Source organism: Archocentrus centrarchus, unplaced genomic scaffold (assembly GCF_007364275.1).
Source record: "Archocentrus centrarchus isolate MPI-CPG fArcCen1 unplaced genomic scaffold, fArcCen1 scaffold_38_ctg1, whole genome shotgun sequence".
Taxonomy (NCBI): domain Eukaryota; kingdom Metazoa; phylum Chordata; class Actinopteri; order Cichliformes; family Cichlidae; genus Archocentrus; species Archocentrus centrarchus.
Genome location: NW_022060265.1, coordinates 859,587 through 879,923, shown reverse-complemented (window position 1 = coordinate 879,923; position 20,337 = coordinate 859,587). Strand labels below are relative to the sequence as shown.

Here is a 20,337-nt window from a genome sequence, read left to right as displayed (position 1 = left end):
CAACTGAAACCACTGATTAAATATGACCCACGCCCCCTTCACACCTGGGCACATGTGTTCAAGCACATGATCAATAGAGGGTCATAACCACCTCCAGGGGACTACGCCCACAGGGGTTTAAATACCTGGGTCTCTCCACCATTTGGTTGAGAACTGAAGAAGCCTTTCGGATGAGAGGTGAAACGTCTTCAAGAAACAAAAAGAAGTCCAGTCGCCTTTTTCAAGCTCCAGAGACTATACCACAAGTACACTTATCGATATACTGCCATTGTACTAGTTATATACTTTGAGTCCCTATTTTTATTGTATACTTTAAGTATACTGTTATAAATGTTGGTTATTTCACTAGCTTATTTGTTATACTTTAAGTTTGCTTGGCACATCACTTGTAGCTTACTATTTATATACTGGAAATATACTCCTTAAAGTATTCTTAAAGTTTATGAAAGTGTGATGCATTTACAAAATCACAAGACGTTGAAATGTTGAAAACAAGTTTTATATATTTTCAAAGATTTCAAACATTTCAAAAACAAAGACCTATGAAATCAAGTTCTTCCTTACTGGAGAAAATGAAAGGAAAAAGTGCACATTTGCATGTAAAAATGTGAGCATAATGGTCTCGCCAAGATCAAGTCCTTATTTGTAAAAAGTGGTAAAGCAAAACTTGTGCATATGCTTGTAAAAATGTAAACATAGCATCTTCAACTGAGAAATAAAGTCCTTCCTTGTCAAAAAAGGTAAAAGAAAAGCACACCTTTGGAACCAAAAATAAAAAAGACAGAAACAAAATCTGTACTTTTATGACTTCTTTTCATCTACTTGTTGGCGTAGCTTATGTTGTTGCATTTCTTTCTTATGATTCGTCTCACATCTTGCATGGTGGGTGTCAGGAGATTTCACCTGGGCATGGTCTGTGAGTGAAAAAACACATACAGAACAAACCATTACCTCATTGTTATTCTTATTCACTGTCCACAATTAACACATGTCATGGCAGGGAGGATGGTTTATCAGGTACATTTCTGAACTTAAATGCAATCAGCAAAAACTGTTATAAAGGGATTGCACACACATCACACGCCAGTCAGACTGAATAAGGCAGAGTGCAACTGAGTGGCAAAACAATGGACAGCGTGCTGGCAGTGACATCACGTGTAAATCCTCTGTAATTTACGACAACTGAAAAGCCTCGATTGTTTACCATCATATAGAAGCATTAGTATGTATTGTTTTTATTTTATTTTATTTGTAGTACTGATAGTGTGAGTGAGTGTCTGATTATAACTATCTCTTCCTATTATTCCAGTTTTGCCTTAAATTAAATGCACTCACCAAATATAGCATCAAGCTTGGTGTTATCCAGTTGTGGTTTTGATTCCACATCTTTGTGGGCCCCGACTGCCTCCCGGTCAAACTTGAGTTGGACAGCGTGTCTACCATAGATGAACACCGCAAGATCCCCAATGTACAATGCTGAACTTGCAGTTCGCAGAGACTTCAGCTTTAGTCTTGGGACTTTTACATCACAACCTGGCGTATAGAGGCACCTGCAAAACATTTGACTATTACTCACCAAATAATGATGAAACAATTATATAAAATTTCTTTGTAAATCTATTCATTTATCAGTGCAGTGAATATGCATTGGCCTATAATCTATAGACTAACTCCATAACATGAGAAATTTGGGGGGCATCATCATAGCATTTCCAAATCAATCATTATTTGTATACATCCAGCACAAAGTTGATTAATATGCTTCTTTTTAAATTATGTGTATAGTCACAAGGTGTAGAGGGAAATTGTATAGCAAACATTTCCCCACATGGATAAACACATACCCTGTCAATGCATTTTGAGGTATTTACCATATTATGAGGGTCAGACAACACTTGAGGAGAGGCGGGTGGTCAAACTTGTTGGTCTGGTGTGGGTGTTGACCAGGTGGAAGCAGGAGTTGAGATCTGAACAGTAATTTTTTTCTAAGATCTCTTTCAGCGTTGTCACTACTGCTGGAAGCTCTGTAAAGGGAATGAAAACAAGGCAACAAAAGCTTTGTGTCATTACTGTGTTTTGAGACCATTTTAAAACATTAAATTAGTCATTTTTGTTATGAAGACCGTGACTGGAAGTGGCGCTGATAGGCAGAAACAGGAAGCAGGAGGAGACTGAATTAGCCAAAACCTATAAATGTCAGGTTGAAGCCAGGTGTGGACCTTTTTCCACACTTGGCAGCAGATCCCAGCTCTCCCTGCCAGCAATTGTTTGTCTGTGTGATTTGTGAGTCTCTTTTTTCAGATTTCAATGCTTCAGTATGGGAGTATAAGAAAATTTCACTTTATTGTGTTATTAAGTTTAGTTCATTATACCTGACCTGCACACCCACAGTGTTTGACATCAGGAATCAGTATAGGCACATATTCAGTCGTTAAAAGCTGTTGTTTTATAATTTGCTTTAGGCTACTTGAACTGATAAAGAGAAAATACCTCTCATAGCATCTAGTATCTCTTTCCCATAGTCTGCTTTCAGGTTCTCGATTTCTCTCTGAAGCTCTTTCACTTTCTTCTGTGCTACACTCCAGTTTCTGGGCAGCTGCTCCTCATCTGATGACTCCTCATTTGAGTTAGTTGACTACACCAAAACACGTGAAATCAAAGAATCAGCCAGAATTAGGGTCAGGCAGAAAATCCACACCATAATTATTGCTTCACCTCAAAATACCACAATAGTCAAATATTTTACCTCTGAAGATATTTTGTTTGCCAGCTGCTTCTTCAGCTCTTCTATCATCACTCTTTTTCAGCACACGATGACTTCTTTCTCTTCTGTTAAAATTATAATTCAGTTTTATATGTTTATAACAGGCAAATATAATAACATCCATGGTAATGATGATTTACTTGCATTTACAGAGTCAGCTGCACCACTGATGGATCATACCTAGATTCAAAAATGTGTAAAACAAAAATCATATAACTATGGAGTTAAGTTTTATGCACACCAGAAATGATAAAGAAATGTCACTTAGAATCAACTGGTGTCATACCAAGGTATTTATTTTCTGTAATTAAAAAACTGCCAATGTGAACACCCCTTTAGCTTTTTCATATAGGGTATAGATGAAGCTATGAAGCTAGCTGAGAAGCAATACAATTAACAACTTACCACCAACCATCAAAACCTTTGCTGGGAAAAAGGCTGGAGCTGACTTTTTTCTGCCTTTTATGTCCCACTTTATCTCCATCCATCCGTCTTCTTCTTCTAGATCAGGGCACTGAGTGATTACTTTTGGACATTGTTGCTGGTCGTCAGTACTCATCCATAAAATCTTCCCAACTTCCACAGTCTTGTCCTTGAAATAATAAATGGCAAATGGCATTGTGGTATCTAATGCTGAAAATTTAATTTTAGCTAGGATATGTCTTCTCCTTCTTCTCCTTTCCTTGTTGATACTGGTTGAGACCGTTATTTATTTATTTTTTTTGCAAGGGAGACCTTGAATTGGCGCGTGAGCGCTAATTTAAAATTGGGAGGCTCCCATTGGCTGCCAGGTAGGGGCGGGACCATGGCCAGAAGTGCCGTACCAGAAATTTCTGTGGCGATACTACCTGGAAGAAGCTGAGCTAGCTCATTAGAGCTAACGTGGCTAAACAGTGTGGACCTTATCAAAGATATTTAGAGGATTACACAGCAGAGATTCCAAGGACTACCAAGTACAGATGGAAAGTAAAAGTAAGTAACAGATAATGAATTTGCTCACACATAAAATTCTGTACTGCTCAGATGTTTCCAGTTAGGCTACATTAGCCGCATTAATCACGTTGGAATGTTAGCAGCTTGTAATCTTAAATGAAAGATTACATGGCTGCTACCGTTAAAGGTAGCGTTTTTGTTTGACTATGAGTGACAGACTTGTAAGCTAATGTCCGAATGCAAGTTTGTGTGAGTTGTCTTTTACAGTGATTGTTATGCAGCCAATGTAACCGGAAGTAAGTGAGCCATAGTAAAAATGTTTATATGCAAGGAGTCTATTAAAACTGTTATGTTTTAATGTTTGATGTGTAAGATCTGAACACAGCTAGCAGCTAGCTGCTTACAATGCAGGTGAGATTTCTTTTCAATGAAGTTGGCAGAATAGGGAAAGTTGAATCTGGTTTTAATTTCAAAGACAATTGATACCCATGCATTATGTACAGTCTCATGCGGAGGCAACTTCCCAAAATATGTTGGGATGATCTTAAATGCACTCAGTATACCCAAAGGGAATGAAAGGACCTGAGTAATAATTTACATTTATGTTTGAACACCCCACCTTTTCAGGATAGGGCAGAACTACAGGACAACTCACGAGATCACATTAGTCAGCCCACTGCTTCCCATAGAGAAGTTACAGATGATGTCAACAGTAGGAGCTCTTCCACACCTAGGCTTTTGGATTCTGCCCTTCAACAGGTAAATATGCAAAAGCACAGTTTCAGTCTAAGTGGAATTGTTGTGTTGCCAGTATACAGTCCCCCATGTATCTGGGTAATCTTCATATCCTGCTTGATTAAAGTTTAAGAATCTTTCCTAAATTGTGCTTTCAGCTCCCCAACTAGGCACATTATCATAAGCACCTGTCATATGCCACATTACTGACTTATTTTTCTCCCATGACACAATAAGCAGTTGAGGTGGAAAGCACTGAAGTTGTCAGAAAATTGAAGTTTACACTTACTCTGTTTATGATTTGATGATTGGACTTGACATAAAGGGAGTTAATTCATTCAGTTGTTCATTGTCTTTCTCTTGTTAAACTGTAGAATATCAGTCATGATGACATCAACACAGATGGTCACATGACTTACACTTCGACCAGTGGAGAGGAAGAACTCAATTCCAGCAGTGAAGATGAATTTGATAGTGAGAGCTCTTCCATGGACAGCCTGTTGGATATGGACATTCAAGAGGTACATTGGGGTAGGGTGGGGGAATACACTAGGCCAAGTTTGTTAGCATAGTAATATGCTTCAGAGGGCCTTCAGTGACACTCTCACGGAAGTGTCAACAGTGCACACATTTTCCAATACATTTAGTTAGAGGTTTGCTGTAATGGTTGGGCACATTCATACCACACTTATGTGCATTTTGAGCTATCCTCTAGCTGAACCAAAGTGTAGACAAATGACAACATTGCTAACAAAAAAGCAAAAGTTACATTTTTTTATTCTCTTTCCTTTGTTCACATGTAGAATGATAATATAGATAACCACACCGACACAGAAGACCACTGGAGTAACACTTCCAGCAGTGAAAATGAAGACGATGAACTCGACACTGAGAAACCAACCACAAGCCAGTTGGATGTGGATGTCTCAGAGGTGAATGCACCATTCTATGGGTTAGTTTATATACGCTTCCTTTAATCTTTTAATTAATTACTTCAAGTTATCTTTTTCCCTTGTCAACTTGTAAAATGATGAAGCTCTGCCACATTCTGAAGAGGACTTGATTGGTGCTGCCATTGATGAAGCTGAAAACCATGCTGATGACGAAAACGTGATGGAGGGGAGTGCAAGAGGAAATGAACCTGAATTTCCAGTGGTATGTAGACAGTGGTTCAATAACACATTGTTAGTAGTTACTATTCGCACATTACATACAATTGGAACATTTGGAGACAGTACTACATAATAATAATGATGATAATACACACTGTATGTGTTAACTGTTACTCGTTCTAATTTATACATGCTTTTTCTATCTTTTTTTCCTATATCCATAGGGCATTGAAGACCACGCAGATGGTGACAAGCCCCTATATCCTGGTGCACCTGTTTCAAAGGGAGAAAGTTTATTGATGCTGATGTCCTATGTGCTGCATAACAACTTAACAGGCAAAGCACTTACTCATTTACTGAAACTGTTCAATCTAATGTTTCCAGGTTTGATTCCACCCTCACATTCAATTCAGTCTTTTGTTGAAGAACTTTACTTTAGTAAAAGGAAAACAGAAAATTGTGAAATGCTAAATGAAAATGTCAGAGGTTTTGGTCACCCCCCGGTGCAAACAAGTATAAAAATGTCATATAGGCTTGCCATTGTGGAAATCTAAGCAACTGCTTTTGGTCTTAGAACCGTTTTTTGGTAAATGGACTTGTGTATCACAGTCAAAACTATGACAGACTAAAGAAGAGACACAATAGTGCTGCATGCTTGAAAGATGGTACATTTTGTTTAATTTCTGACTTGGTTATTTTTAAACAAACATGTTCACATCAAATCCCTGCTTTTTGTTCATGTGGCAAACTATGTTGTGTTTTAGTTGAGGTACTTATTAAATCAGTTATACTTATTAAATATGTAAAGATTCACACATCAGTGTACAAAGCACTTTCGTACATGTTGTGAAAAAAGCTGAAACTGTTAATGCTGTCTGGCCTGACATGATCAAAACAAAATGTGTTCTTGTTGAAACAGCTGATACTATGTACATAACACCATTGCCAAACCCTTATGAAAGGGACTCGCTTGATCAATAAAGTCAAGTCAAAGGTTTTCTGTTTTGTGTATGATTTTTAAGGTACATAAAGATAATGCAATTGAGCACACATACTATATACTGTAAAGTTTTAAACTCCAGCATTATATTATCAATATATAAATTAAATGTTAAGCATGAGTCAATGACTTGACCTTATTATGCACTTGGAGCAAGATATAGTAAGTATTAGTACTTTGTGGCAGAAAGATGTAAAAAGTATACTAAAGTATAAGTCCAAGTTTTAGTATTAAAGTATAAGTGTAAGTCTTAGTATTAATGTACTTAGTCTTAGACTTTTGTTTATACTTTTCAGTATAAGCCAAGTATACTTCATTATACTATTCTTAAGTATATAAAATATAGTTTATAAAAAGTGACCTTCAAGTATACTTTCTCAGGTTTAGTAAAAAATAAGTATACTCATAGTACACTTGAATAAACTTCTTTTTGCTAAGGGTGGGAATGCCTGGCAGAAGCCCCAGTCTGCGAGATCTTAACACCCACCACTGGCAGAACTTCTACAGCATTCCGAGGGAGGCTGAGGACATTGAGTCTGAGGCCCCGTTTACACGACACTGTTTCAAAATGAAAAGGGCGTCGTTTGATGCGTTTTGCCCTTCCGTTTACACGACAATGGAGTGAAAACAATGTGTTTTGGAAACGGGGTCCAGAGTGGACCATTTCAGAAACGCACCGGCTTGCGTTCTCGTGTAAACACTTGAAACTGGGGTGATTTGAAAACAGGTGACTCGCACATGTGCACTATGGTTGCGACGGCCACAGTTTTCCTTGCATGTTCAAATTGATAAACAGTACTCGCAGATTCACGAGTGCTTCTTTCTTTGTTTTTTTTTTTGCATTTTTGGCTACAGCAGCTTTTATCATCAGTGGAGAGAGACAGGAAATGGGGAAAAGATACAGGGGAAGACACGCAGGCAAATTGGCAACGGGCCGGGACGCGAACCTGCGCTGCCCGCACTGGCCACACCCCAATATAGAATGCCTTTATTGTCATTATACAGGATGTACAATGAGATTGGAGATATATGTATGTGGTCGCCGGCTTCACCACTAAGCCACCCAGGCGCCCCAATTCATGAGTGCTTCTTATGCTTTTCTTGTGTTTTTACCGTTTTGTAATTCAGCATTGTGTGCAGCAGCGATCCAACCTCATTGTCAGTCCACACAAAACTTCTCACATTGGCCATTTTGTAAGTAATGAACAATGTGCCGCGCTTCCTGCTGTGTCACTCTATACATGCGTGTCTTGCGTAAACAAGCTTTGCAAAGAGAAAACCAACGCCAACTTGTGGCCTGGAATGGGAACTACATCGTTTTCATCGTTTCACGTGTCATTGTGTAAACGCAGATCGTTTCTGAAAAGCTATCGTGTAAACGGAAAGCTGAAACGCATCAAAACGACACCATTTCCAGTGGAAACTGCATCTTGTAAATGGGGCCTGAATGTACCATGTTCCACACCTCCATTGTTGAGGCTGCTGCTCAGAGCTGTGGCTGCAAGGTGGTTGGTGCCTGTCATGGCCCCTGGGGTGGATGAGATTTACCCTGAGTTCCTGAATGCTCTGGATGTTGTAGGGCTGTCTTGGTTGACACACCTCTGCAACATCGCGTGGAGATCTGGGATGGTGCCACTGGATAGGCAGACCCCAACATACTTAAACTCCTCCACCTGGGGCAGCAACTCGTCACTGAACCAGAGTGGGCACGCCACTTTTTTCCAGCTGAGGACTATGGCCTCAGACTTAGAGGTGCTGATTCTCAAGCCAGCCGCTTCACACTTGGCTGCACACCATTTCACTCCAAGCTGGAGGCCACCACCTGATGAAGCCAACAGGAGAGCATCATCTGCAACGAGCAGAGACGAAATTCTAAGGCCACCAAGGTGTAAAAATTATGAACAGACTTGGTGACAAAGGGCAGCCCTGGCGAAGTCCAACACCCACAGGAAACAAGTCTGACTCGAATCTCGTCCACACTTGGGGCCCTACCATCAAGGGTGAGTGATAGGCAAGTCATCCCCCTCAACCCCAGACTCAGCTTCCACTACAGAAGGTGTGTCAGTGGTATGAAGGAGGTCCTCAACGTATTTCTTTCACTGCCGGACTATAGCCTCAGTTGAAGTCAGCAGCACTCCACCCGCACTATAAACGCTGTGAGTAGAGCACCGCTTTTCCCTTCTGAGTCGCCTGACACTTTGCTGGTACCAGTCAGCACCCTCCAGAGTCCCACAGGCTAACCAAGTCCAATAGGACTTGTTCCGCTTGATGGCTCCCTTCACCTCACCATATGGTTCAGGGATTACCACCACGACAGGCACCAATCATCTTGCACCTCTAAGCAGCAGCGTCAAAAATGGAGGCGTGGAACACTTCCATTGCTGCCTCAGCCTCCCTCGAAATGCTGTCGAATTTCTTCCGGGGTGGGAGTTGAAGATCTTGCTGACTGGAGCTTCAGCCAAGCATTCCCAGTGCACCCTTATGATACATTTAGGTGCATCGGGTCTGTGCACTTATGGACATCCTTATGTTTGAACATGGTGTTCATTATGGACAAACTGTGATTTGTACAGAAGTCCAATAACAAAACACCATTTCAGTTCAGATCAGGCAGGCTGCTCCTCCTAGTCACACCCCTCCAGGTCTCACTGGCACTGCCCACGTGAGCATTGAAGTCTTCCACCAGGACAATGGAGCACCCTCGAGCCCAGCGACTCCAAAAACGGTGGCTACTCTGAACTGTCATTCAGCACATAAGTGCAAACAACAGTCAGGACCCCTTCCCCGGCCCGAAGGCACAGGGAAAAACCCTTTTGTCTGCTGGTAAAAGCACCGACGTACAGGCAGCAAGTTGTACGGATACAAGAATACCCACCCCAGCTCACCGCCTCTCACAGAAGGCAACTGCAGACTGGAACAAAGTCCATCCCCTCTCCAGGAGACTGGTTCCAGAGCCAAGGCCATGCATCATACTATATCTAGCCAGTACCTCTCAACCTAGCTAGCTCAGACTCCTTCCCCACCAGAGATGTGACATTCCATGTCCCAGTAGCCAGTCTCAGTAGGCGGGGCCTTTGCCCTTGGCCACTGCCTGACACACACTGCACCCAACCCCTACAATGCCTCCTGTGTGTGGTGGGCCTACAGAATGGTGGGCCCATGTCATCGCTTCAGGCTGTGCCCAGCCCAGCACCATGGGCTAATGCCTGGCCACCAGACTCTCTCCCTTGAGCACCCTCCCCAGGCCTGGCTCTAGGGTGGGGCCTATCCTTGGCAGGGTAAACAGTTCCCTTGTTGACATTTCCACAGGGATATCTTGAATTACTCTTTGTCTGGCCCCTCACACAGGACCAATTTGACATTGGGGGTGGCTGTAGCTCAGGAGGTAGAGCAGGTCACCTATTGATCGGAAGGTTGGCGGTTCAATTCCCGGCTACTCCAGGCTGCATGCCAGTGTATCCTTGGGCAAGATACTTAACCCCAAGTTGCTCTCCGATGCTAGGAGTATTGGAGTGTGAATTTGTGTGAATGTTAGATAATAAAAGCACTTAGCTTAATTTATCATGGAAGTGCTTGTATGAATGGGTCTGAATGGGGTAAATGTAAACGTGGTGTATAAGCGTTCTGACTGCTCAGACTCTATTTAAACTCAAGAACAGAGCAGAATGTCTTTTTCATATCAGAGCATTATACAAAGACAAAGTATTTATAGATATGAATCTATAGGTAAAACACAGTTAAGTCTAGCAAGTAAAAATATGATTTTGCACAGTGTTTAATGTGAGTCAACCAAGTCAACTTCTGGCTAGTATAATATATAATTATGTATAACAATGTATTGTAACATGACTGTTATGTTGCATAAATATATTGTCTGTTCCTAATTTTTTAGTTGAAATTGATATTTGAAGAATGGTTTCACACCAAACAATTTCCAGGTTACCATATAATTAATGTTAGGCTACAGTTCCTTACACCTGTCCTAAGACACACACAAGGCCTTTCTTATAGTGTTTAAATATGAACTCATAGCCAACAGCTAAGAGGCTAAAAAAAAAAAACATCCCAAAGAGCACTTTACAGTGATTCCACAGTTATGGGTAGAAATGAAAGCTACAATTCTACACTGCCTGTTGAAGACCAGACTGTGACTGCAGCAGCTGGCAGACAGTCAGCTTTAACATCACCCTGGGGTTTGCTAGTGTTGTGTTAGCATGGTGTTTTTGTAGTGGAACTGTTTCTGGTCCTGGACACAGTTTGCACTTTATTGTTATGTACTTGTCCTTTTGTGCACAAAATAAAAGTAATGCCCATATCGCCATCCCTCAACATTTGACCACCCAATTTTCCACGGTGATCCATTTTGATATTTTTTATTTCGATCCACCCTTGTGTGTATTTCAAGTAACAGCATAATAGTAACTGTAAGTTGATTACTGAATTTAATGCAGAATTGGATTTCATTACTCTGTTACCTAATGTGTACCAGGTTACGTACAGGTTTTACCCAATTTTCAGAACAAATTAAGGTATTAAAGGTAGTCTCTGGAGCTTGAAGAAAGGCGACTGGACTTGTAGAGGTTTCACATCTCATCAGAAAGACTTCGTCAATTCTAAATCCAAAAGGTGGAGAAGAAGCCTTTTGGATGAGAGGTGAAATTAATTCAAGATACTTAAAGTCCAGTCGTCTTTTTTGAAGCTGCAGATACTACCATGACCTGGATGACTGAGAACCTACACAGATATATTAAAGATAAAAGCAAATCCCCATTGCTGAGGCTCAGCTGAATCAGATAACAATAATGATACAAGAGGTGTATGTGATCAGCACTTCATAGCTATCTATCAAACTATTACCTGGGGGTCTCAGACAATTTTTGTAACACGTTGGGTTGGAGCATAGAGAGGATTTTTTGCTCTCATATTCATGCCTATAGCCTATTTAGAATTACATGTTAATGTAGCAAGCACATTGTTTTAAACCACGTGAGAGCACAAACTCCACAGAACAGGTTCAGCTGATCACAAAGTTTGAACCCTGAACGTTCTTGCAGTAAGGCAACAGAGTGCTGCTGCTTTTCATAAAACAATATCACCTAGTGGTTAAATCTGAAACAAAATCACTAACACTAATCAACAGACTTATAGGAGTGTAAAGTGATGACATGCTAAGTTCATCCATTTATATTTACAATCAGTACAGAGTCTTCAACACCTGGAGGCTGTTGTAAATCGGCACATGATTCATCAGACATGGTAAATAATTTCACTTGTTATATCCTTTTATCTGTGGCCATTAGATGTTTTCATAGCCTAAACAGATATTGACAGAATCACTTCAAGTTAAAATGTGTCATTTTTATGCACAGTAGGCTTACATAAGGAAAATTTAATTGATTTAGTTTTAGACAACTTGCTGCTTTGTGAAAATGAAACAAGACTTTGTGATACAGATATGCTGTAAATGGCATAACACAGTATAGAACAGTGTCATTTATATTTATAAAACTTCCAGAAATTAGCAGAAATTAAGGTTTAATATTCATGTATCGTATCACATCCTCAGTCATTTGAAACTGATCTATAATGTATTTTAAGTATTGGATACCATCCAACATTTTCTGGAATTGAAACCATTTTTTCACCTGTCCAAAAATATATTTTCTTCTCCTCTACATTTGTCTTCTTTCATCAACACAGCTGTCTCAGAATTGTGCCACTACAAAACAAACACAGAGCTTTTACCTTTTGTCTTCTCTGTGCTCCTTTTCCCTCAGTTGTCAACCCCACCGTTTGTGTTTAAGGAGCCTCTTCGGTCTTCCTGTGTTTCATCTCTTGTTTGCTGCCACTCTCTTTCTCTTGCCAGTAATTGTATGTCTTTCTAGAGTCTTGCTGGGCACCAGATAAGAGCTTTTCACACTACAAATGACAAGTACCCAGGAGGAGGTTCATTCCATTCGCAAACAATGATCTGTAAAAGCACACTGGATGACATGTAAAATAAGCACTCTGTGGAGACCACCTGGGCTGACCTGGAATAGACAATTCAACGCACCACTTACCTACACATTCAGCCAATTTGTACTTGGATGGAATATGTACACGGTGGGGAGACTATAAGCAAAAAGGCATTATTTTTGTACAGCACTAGGAAATTGTTCCATGGGCTTTTAATGGTTCACAGTGGTGAAATAGATATTTGAGCTGAATAGAAAATAAGAGGTTTGTCTCCTAAGTTCAAAGGTCAGAGGCAAAAAGAGCCCAACAAGAACTCACAAACTAAGAAATGAGAAACCACTTGACACAAAAAGTTACTAAATATATCATACAGGTCATTCATCCCAACAGCAGTTAGACTGTATAACGCATCATAATGTCTTGAGTCACTTAGACACTTTACCTCCTCTGCCATCACTTTATCCGTACAGTCCAGATACATTTTATTTATTACACTCACCCATATAATGCATACCGTGTATGCTACCTTACCGGCTACAAATGTATATAATAATATTTTGATATCTGTATATAGTGTTTTGATGTGTGTGTATATTACTCTGCAGGGTGCGTTGGATTCAACCGACTGGGACATGTTTCGCAGCAGCGCGGGCGGAGACATCGAGGAGTTTACGGAAACTGTTGTGGGATTTATTGGGAAAGTTGTTGAAGACACTTCACTTAGGAGGACCATCAGGACTTTTCCCAACCAGAAGCCGTGGGTGGATAAATCTGTCCGCGACGCCCTGAGGTCCCGCACCGTTGCCTACAACTCCGGCCTCGCCTCTGGGAACATGGAGGACTACAAGGTTGCATCATACAACGTCCGCAGAGCGGTGAAGGAGGCTAAACATCGCTACGGCCGCAGACTGGAACAGCAACTACAACAGTCTGACTCCAGGGGACTGTGGCAGGGACTACGCACCATCACGGACTACAAAGCACCACACACACCCCCGGTGAGTGCCGACGCTTCTCTGGCTGATGAACTCAACATCTTCTTTGCGCGCTTTGAGTCGGGAAGCCGACAGCCCGCTGCGCTCCCGGCCGGAGGGGCGGAGACACTCACTGCGACGGAGCGCGACGTGAGGAGGGCGTTTAGACGTGTAAACACCAGGAAAGCGGCTGGACCAGACGGTATTAGTGGACGTGTCCTTAAGACCTGCGCTGACCAGCTGGCACCTGTGTTTACACTGATATTCAACCTCTCACTGAAACTGTGTGTGATTCCCACCTGCTTTAAAAAGTCCATCATAGTCCCTGTCCCAAAGAAACCACACCCCAGCAGCCCCAATGACTTCAGGCCCATAGCACTCACCTCTGTGGTGATGAAGTGTTTTGAGAGACTCATCAAGACATTCATCACCTCCTCACTGCCCACCACCCTCGACCCACTACAGTTTGCATACCGGCCAGACAGATCCACAGATGACGCCATATCCTTCCTCCTCCACAAGACCCTTTCACACATAGACACTGGTAAGGGGAACTATGTGAGAGTGCTGTTTGTAGATTACAGCTCAGCATTCAACACCATAGTTCCCTCCAGGCTGGTCTCTAAGCTGCTGGACCTGGGCCTGGGCCCATCCCTGTGCAGGTGGGTTCACAGCTTCCTGACCAGCAGACCACAGGTGGTACGAGTGGGTCACCTCACCTCATCCTCCCTCACCCTCAACACTGGATCCCCCCAAGGCTGTGTGCTCAGCCCTCTGCTGTACTCACTGTACACCCATGACTGCGAGGCCACGTCAGAGTCCAACGTCATCATCAAGTTTGCTGACGACACTGCTGTTGTGGGACTAATCTCTCACAATGAGGAGACAGCCTACAGGAGAGAGGTCTCCCGCCTGGAGAACTGGTGCCAGGAGAACCACCTCCTGCTCAACGTCAGCAAAACAAAGGAACTGATCGTGGACTTCAGCAGGAAGCAGCAGAGGGACTACCATCCACTTGTCATCAGTGGTGCTGAGGTGGAAAGAGTGGACACTTTCAAATACCTGGGAGTGACCATCTCACAGGACCTGTCCTGGACTCATCACATAAACATCACTGTGAAGAAGGCCAGACAGCGTCTCTACCTCCTCAGGCGGCTGAGAGACTTCAAGCTCCCACTCAAGGTGCTCAGGAACTTTTACACCTGCACCATCGAGAGCATCATGCGTGGGAGCATCACCACCTGGATGGGAAACTGCACCAAGCAGGACTTCATGGCCCTAAAAAGGGTGGTTCGTTCAGCTGAACGGACCATCAGAACCACCCTCCCCAACCTGCAGGACATTTACACCAAGCAGTGCAGGCTGAGGGCCATGAAGATCCTAAAACAGCCCAGCCACCCCGGACACTCTCTCTTCTCCCTGCTCCCATCAGGCCGGCGTTACCGCTGCCTGAGGGCTAAGACTGAAAGGTTGAAGAAGGGTTTTTACCCACAAGCCATCCGTCTGCTCAACTCTGAGCCCTAACTGGACCATTATTGCACAGTGTAAATATTATAATTTAAAAAGTGTGTATAGTGTATAGTATATAGAGTATAGTGTATAGTGTGAATTACTTTTTTTTATTTTTATTCTTCTTATTTATATGTGTGTGTATATATGGTTGCAGGTACAAAATACATTTCACTGTGCATTGTACTGTGTATAACTGTGCATGTGACAAATAAACACTATCTTATCTTATCTTATATGTAAATCTGTGTATTGACATTGATATATATATTTATGTATATAGTGCTTATGTATATGTGTATAGTGTTTTTGCTATTTTATTTTATTCTATTCTATTTTAGTTTTAGTTTAGTTATTTGTTCTTACTCATCCTTTTCATTTTTTCTCTGTACTGAGCTGCTGTAATGCGCAAATTTCCCCGTCATGGGATCATTAAAGTTTTATCTTATCTTATACAGGTGCTACATCGTTGTATAGCATTTCATTTTCTTTGCAGCGTTCCACTTGTGTAGATAAATGTTCGTCACTGTGATTTCAGTTACCAAGTTGTCTTCATTATTGGAGAGCCTCAGTGGGACTACACTGTATGGTCACAGATGCTCAAACAGATGGCACCATTCTAAGCAAATATTTCTAAGAAAAACAAATCTGGATAACGAGCTGCAACAGAAACAACAGCTAAAACACAGCATCTAAGGACGTTAAGCTTTTATTTTTAAATGTTACAAAGTGTATGTACAATTCTGGACAAAAGGGGATCCATGAAGTACACGGTGCAGGAGAATCACTGCAAATATGCCTCTAGTGACAAATAATGTGATCTCTTTGTTAACAGATTATCTGGGGGTTGAACCCCATTAGATATAATGGGGTTCAACCCCCAGAAGAGTCTTCAGTGCAAAGGAAGATAAGATTTCTGTGCATCATTCTGTGAAAGCTCTACTTTCTATTTGACCCAAAATATTCAGGCCAAATTAAGCCACTGTAAAATAATGATATCAGCACCATCTGCCACTGTTCCTCTTAGCCGTTTTCTACTTATTAAAAAATAAAACACTGCAGATCAAGGATGCAATGCCAAATTGCAGTCTCCAAATACAATCAGAGATGGCTGCTGTTAGACACCAGCTGACATACAATAAGAATAAGGCCAGAAATACTTTAATATCCCAAATGTAAGAAATTATTTTGTTTGTTGAAGTAATAATGATAATAATGACAATATAAGTATTTTAAAAAGGGATGTCAATAAAATGTTAAAGAGCAGATGATTCTCTGCCACACAGATGTATTATAAAGTGTTACTGCATATGCTAAAGAGTTCCTGTGTCAGTGGAGCTAAATCAGTCTGTTAGAGAAAGAGTACCACTGCTTGTCCAGTAAATTATGCAGAGTGTGGTCAGATTTATCTGTGATGGATAACAATATATTCAGTGACTCTTCATCACAGCTTCAGATTTGTCCAGTTTGCAGCCAATCACAGAGCCAGCCTTCCTAATCACTTTATTCAGTCTGTTGATGTCACCAGCTCTGTGAGAGTGACACTGTAGAAAATCTCCAACGTTTTGCTCAACGCACTGAAGGATCTCAGCTTCCTTAGCTTCTTGTAGACAGCCACTGGATTAGTTTCCCAACTCTCCCACATCAGCATCCTGTCCTATGGACCGTGCAGCTGTCTGCTTCTGTCTGAAACCCATAACCATCTCTCTGGTCTTATTCACATTCAGAAACAGGTGCTTTCTCCCAGACCACTCCACAAAATGATTCACTGGTGGTTCATACTCCTCCTGCCCAGCAGAATTGTCAGAGTATTTCTGTAGGTGCCTGATCAGGAGTTGTACTGAAAGTCTGAGGTGTACAAGATGAACAGGAATGGAGACAGCACAGTCCTTTGTGTAATCACCAGTTAAACAGACAGAGCAGTCCTTACATACTGTGGCCCGTCTGTCAGGTCATCAGTAATCCACAAGAAGCTCAGTGTCTGTACTGGCACTTCCCATGACTTCTCCCTCAGTAGCAGCGTTACGGCACTGGAAGGGCTTGCTGGGATTTTTGACCTGGTGGATCTGTCTTGCTCTTTCTCCAACCTTAGGTGCCGCCCCATTTGTACTGCTGACTCTTCTCAGCAATAAAGCCAGTGTACGTAGGGCCACAGAGCCTTTGTGATGCAGCTTTTGAGCTGTGTTGAGGCTGCTTCCACCTGTGCTGTGGAGAGGAGGGTGTTCTTCGGTGACCGAGTCTTTTTAATTTACTCTTTTGCATTGGTGACTAACATCTGGGTTTGTTAGATTTTCCTTTTGTCGGTGATAGCAGCTTGTCTGTTAATTTCAGTTTAGTTATTAATAAAAAGCCTTTATTTTAACTATTTTACATCCATGTCTCCCTTTTTCAATCTAGACACTTTTTGTTACTTTCCCACATCCTCTGGACTTTTTAGGGGAATTCGACTCAACACAGTTTTGTTAGTTTTCCAATACAATTGAGTACCACATTAATGAGTGGAGTCGATATAGCAACACGGGCAGAAGTCTCTTGCCATAATTTGTATGTGACTCAAAAGCAACACAACAATGGATGAGATGGGGGCAATGGCATACCCCCTGCTCAGTCTATAGATTTTTGTAAAACGCAGGACAAAAGAAGAGAGCCAGAGAAATCTCCTGGGACATACCTGCAGCAGCAACAGCTCAGCCGGTGGTGGCAGCAGCACAGAGTGTAGAGGAGGACGGGGCAGAGATTTACGAGGTGCTCTGATGCAGTACTTATTGTGAAATAATTAAAAATGGTCTTACTGCTTTCCAGTCATGTGCCTACACATGTAATTCTATTGTGTCACACTGAATTTTGACAATAAAATTTTTTACCTTTTGGAAATATGTCAGGTCACCAAAATGTAGACAAGCTAACACCCCAAAATTGGAAAAGCTGTTCAACAATGATACAGCTGTTTGATAAATCACTTTTCATTCGGTATAATTCAGTCAAAGTTATGAGCCTTAAAGAGGTTTATGTCAAAGCATATTAATCAGCACTGGCTTGAATTCATTCTTTTATATGATGACTTGACCCAGTAAGCAATAATAACACATTTTGACTGCATGGTGTTAAAAACGAGTCATCACCACACCAAACAGTCATAACAGAAAACAGGAAATCGTGATGGAAACACAAAATTGTTTATTATAGACAGCAGCAAAATCCAAACTATTTAAAGTGTGCAAAATCAAAACAGTTGTATGCTTCTCCTGGAACAGAGGGCTAGAAAATAATAATACAATGCAACACACAATAATCTACATAATTTCACATCCTTGATGTAGAATCCTGGAATGGATCACACGTGCCAGCCACTCAGCGCCCACACGAGCTCGCCCAGCACACCGAGGAATGCCTGACTGAAAGCAGCACAGTCTCCTCCCTTCATAAGGCAGCTTATTGCTCCCTGTCCTCACGTGCCTTGCTAAGAAGCAGCTGGATGTTCTAGTCATGCTGGGCCAGGTTCAGCGCTTCTCAGCCAGAACCGTTGTGAGGTCCAGTTTGAGCTGGTGTCACGGTGCTTGGGAGCAGCATGTGTGGTGATGAGGACCCAAATGCAACACTCAGGAGCAGGCAGTGGTGAATTAACAAAGTCAGCCTTTATTGTGGCTGATTAAACAAACTGAGGTAAGTTAAGAAACTAAGCAGACCTAAACTGAGAGGGATACTGTAGCTAACCAGGGAACACGAGGAACACAGAGAACCCAGGAACGGAACAAGAGACCGGGGAAGACAGAGACAATAAGTAGACAGGAGGGTGATAGGGAAGTGGCAGCAGGTGGGGAGCACAGCTGAATGTAATCACAAAAGGAAGTATTTTAAACACAGAGCACAAGAGACAGACTTGACAACGACTGAACGAGAAAAACAGGAAATACAAAGGAACACAGAAACACAGACTTGGCACATAAGGTGGCAGGCACACTGAGGGAATCAAACCATAACTTAACCAAGCACAAGACACAGGTACCTAACCAGAGAATCCAAAACAGAATTGGGATGTCCAAAAACAGAAAAATTGGGTCCTAGACTCAGGACCATGACATCTGGCTTCTTTTCCTCATTCATAGACAAAAGACAGAGATGGGAGGTAGTTAATCAAAGCCAGCTCAAAAACCGTACTGGGGAAGTGCAGGAAGTGTATCTGTACTTTAACCTGAGTAAACACACTGGGACAGAGGCAGACACAGTGGCAGAGGAGCCTGGAGGTTCTGTAACCAGAGAGGTGGACAGAAACACTTTGCATGTGGAAAGGGACTCTTGAACAAAAATACACACAAAACTTAATACTCACAACATAAAACAGCAACAAAAAAACACCTCTTTGAGCAGTAAGATCACTAGCTTACAGTGTATCACAAAAGTGAGTACACCCCTCACATTTCTGCAGATATTTAAGTATATCTTTTCATGGGACAACACCCAGCCAGCACACATAGGTGGGCCCCATATGGGATAAGTAAAGACAAACATTATGGGCCCATAAGGTTTTGTCCGCGGTTTTCCATGGTGGCCCTACAGGGGTTTGCCCAGATAGATTTTAACCGGCCCTGAATATGTGTTCATTGGGACCCAGGCGGTCCATGCATGCATGGACCATGCATGGGCCTCATGTAAGTCAACCACTTTTTCATTTTGTGTTGCTCCGTGTAGCTCCCTCTGGATTCGTTCATCTGCCAGCGAGCACACAAACGTCTCCACCTCATCATTGGCCATGGTGTAGGTTTGTATGTAGCCATTTCCTCACTGCCAGGCTTAAAGAACCCCAGCTGAGTGGGTACTAAAAAGTTCTTGGTCCCAGGTACTAGCACCTAATGGAAAACCTTAAAAACTGAGCAGAGTCGAGTCGAGCTGAGTAGGTATTAATGGAGAAGTGGCAAGAGGCCAGTGGTCAGAGTACAACCCTGGACAGAGGCGTCAGCAGAAATGAAAAACAACAAAGGAGATATTGTTTTGCTGACTTGAAATTTGGATGGTCACCTTTTGTAATATTTCATCCTTCAAAGTAAACAGTGGAGTCCCTTATGGTGGCTAAAAATCTAAAATTCTGTATTCCTGCTGTCCATGTGAGGTCATTCTGACTGTTGCTCCTGACGTCCTCAAGAACAAAATTTTCACTGATGCAAAATATTGCACACTTCATTGTGTGTGTCTGTCAATCATTAAATAGAAATCATTTTCAGTCAAAGTTTTCAGTGTGCAGCCATGTTTTTATCTAATCAGAAGTTTTACATATACTCGTAGGAATGACTGTTGTGGTAGTTTTCAGCTTGTAATTTTTCTCTGAACTGTTCTTTCCAGGGTGGAATGATTGTA

The 20,337-nt window shown here is 41.8% G+C and overlaps 2 long non-coding RNA genes across 3 annotated transcripts; one reads left to right on the top strand and one right to left on the bottom strand.

Annotated features, from left to right (window-relative positions):
• Window positions 1-580: 580 nt before the first annotated feature.
• On the bottom strand, window positions 581-3,560 carry LOC115776849 (uncharacterized). Of its 2 annotated transcripts, XR_004019518.1 has the most exons (6): window positions 3,170-3,560; window positions 2,747-2,829; window positions 2,491-2,635; window positions 1,872-2,024; window positions 1,336-1,550; window positions 581-914 (listed from the first exon to the last, which is right to left on the bottom strand). It is a non-coding gene; the product is annotated as an uncharacterized LOC115776849 (long non-coding RNA). The 2 variants fall into 2 exon arrangements; XR_004019517.1 differs by having other exon boundaries at window positions 2,747-3,560.
• On the top strand, window positions 3,161-6,310 carry LOC115776847 (uncharacterized). Its single transcript, XR_004019516.1, has 5 exons — window positions 3,161-3,736; window positions 4,325-4,456; window positions 4,807-4,953; window positions 5,236-5,587; window positions 5,769-6,310. It is a non-coding gene; the product is annotated as an uncharacterized LOC115776847 (long non-coding RNA).
• Window positions 6,311-20,337: the final 14,027 nt, after the last annotated feature.